General features: G+C 52.3%; 2 non-coding genes across 2 annotated transcripts; both read right to left on the bottom strand.

Annotated features, from left to right (window-relative positions):
- Positions 1-1,077: 1,077 nt before the first annotated feature.
- Positions 1,078-1,150, bottom strand: TRNAV-AAC (transfer RNA valine (anticodon AAC)). Its single transcript has one exon. It is a non-coding gene; the product is annotated as a tRNA-Val (tRNA).
- Positions 1,151-1,794: 644 nt separating this feature from the next.
- On the bottom strand, positions 1,795-1,868 carry TRNAN-GUU (transfer RNA asparagine (anticodon GUU)). The gene has a single exon. It is a non-coding gene; the product is annotated as a tRNA-Asn (tRNA).
- Positions 1,869-2,123: the final 255 nt, after the last annotated feature.

Raw genomic sequence — 2,123 nt, 5'->3', positions numbered from 1 at the left:
TTCTCTCTCTGAAGGCTATTATTCCAAAATGTCTGCTGAGTCAGGCGGACATCGCTACTTAAGTTTACACTAATTTCTCCTTGTGCGTGTTATCTTCCTAATGGTAAGAGCAGAGATTTAATTTTTTAAGTGCAAGTTCACAGCCTGGAGGTAGGCAAATTCAAAATATACAAGAGCAGTTATCTGGTCAGGTAATTCCATTATACTGGCCTCCTGGGGTGTAGCTGAGCAGCCTTTCCTCCACTGCAGAGATTAATCAACTGGAGAAAATTATGCCAAGCACCATCGTCTGACTGTAGAGCTGGTATTTGCTTTTGTCTTTTTAAAGAGGACACCCGTACTACAGCCATTTCAATCGCAGCTGTTTTTAAAACGACTTTTAACAAAGTAATTAAAAAGAACCGTTTTTTGTCCTAGCTTAACAATGGTCGTATATGGGGAAAGTTACATGTTCTGGATTCCAGCAAAGCTAGTTGTGCAACTGATATATAACACTCTTGGCTGCATTTCAACATTTTGCTTAAATGAAATCAGTGATTGTCCAAGTAACAACAAAGAAACCCGATGCTTATAAACGGTGAGTGGCCTATGCCACTGTTATGGGCTGATCCTCTACCAGACTGGGCCCTGGGCAATGGGAAAACTTGGTGCACAACCGGTCAGTTTTGTGCTAAAGTATTTTTGCTGTTTGATGCCATTTGGAAAAACCGTACAATTCCTACTAAATAACTCGACTTCATTCTTTTTAAAATCGGGTTAACACTGCCTGGTTTTTGTGAGACAGCTTGGGGAATGACAAATCCAGAACGAAGGATTGCACTCTATAGGCCACATTAAGATTATTTCAGAGTAGTAGATAGAACTTAGTTCCTATTAGAGGCTTCATGAACCCCCCCCCCCCCCCCCCCCCCCAAAAATGTTAATTTACCATGGCAGCTGAAAGGGTAAGGAACCCAGGACTATAATTTAGAGAGAGCTTCCATGTTATTTAGCTCATCATTGATACAATTCAAAGTAGAACTTCCATGTTCTAAGCCTAAAAATGCAGGAGACGAGTCAGAAAAAGGGAGAGTGACTTGTTTCCGCCCGGTTTCGAACCGGGGACCTTTCGCGTGTTAGGCGAACGTGATAACCACTACACTACGGAAACCCAACTTAGCTACAGCCCTCCCATGGTCTCTGTTATACTTTATGTAGCTGCGCGGTTGTGTATTATCAATACTTCGGCGTGTAGGTTTGTTCAGTGCCGGATGCAGAAACTACTTGGTGTCACAGGGCTTCTATTTTTTTTGCCACAACGTTTGTCGAAGGCACTGGACTATGGTCTCTAGCTACAGGCGCTACCTAATGCCGTGTCTAGATCTGTGACCTTCCTGCTCACAAAGCGCCCACCCCGCCCCAGGCTGACCCAGCGCGGCGCGCACAGCACCCAGCGACCCGGCTCGGGCAGCAGCGCTAGCGACAGGTCACCCCCGCCCCCGTCAGTGCGCGCGCGAAGGCAGAGCGGGCGGCAGGGGGCGCTCTGCGGGTGCCAGCTCCAGGTGCGCATTGATCGCCCCCCCAGCTAGCTCCGTGCGCAGCGCCCCTCGGGCCAGCGGGAGACAGGCGCCGGCAGCGGGGCAATGTCTGGTCTGCGCTCCCAGCCCGTCCCCCGCCCGGCTCCAATTCCGGCCCAGCCTCTACAATAAAAAGTGCCAGGCCTGGAGCCGAGCGAGCCGCCCCCAAGTGCAATCAGCAGCACCTGATTCCCTCTTCACGTGTAGCAGCCCCCCGAGAATAAAACGCTCCCACACCCGTCCCTGGGTGGGCTCGAACCACCAACCTTTCGGTTAACAGCCGAACGCGCTAACCGATTGCGCCACAGAGACCACGGCGGAAAAACACCTTGCGTGATGGGTAGTGAGGGGCGCCCCCGGCTGAGCCGTGAGCGCGAGCCCTGAGCGATGCGGAAGCTCGCGGGGCTGGAGCCGGCTGGGAGCAGGAAGAGCGGGGAGCCGAGGGGCTGCTGTGGGGTTGCACGGGACCGGGGTGAGGGGGGTGCCTCAGGGATGGGAGAAGCAGGCGGCGCCATGGCAACAGAAGGGGTCCATGGGGGGAGAACGGGGCCCGGCAAGAAAATGGGG

This window comes from Malaclemys terrapin, chromosome 1 (genome assembly GCF_027887155.1).
Source record: "Malaclemys terrapin pileata isolate rMalTer1 chromosome 1, rMalTer1.hap1, whole genome shotgun sequence".
Lineage (NCBI taxonomy): Eukaryota > Metazoa > Chordata > Testudines > Emydidae > Malaclemys > Malaclemys terrapin.
This window is presented reverse-complemented; position numbering and strand designations above follow the sequence as displayed.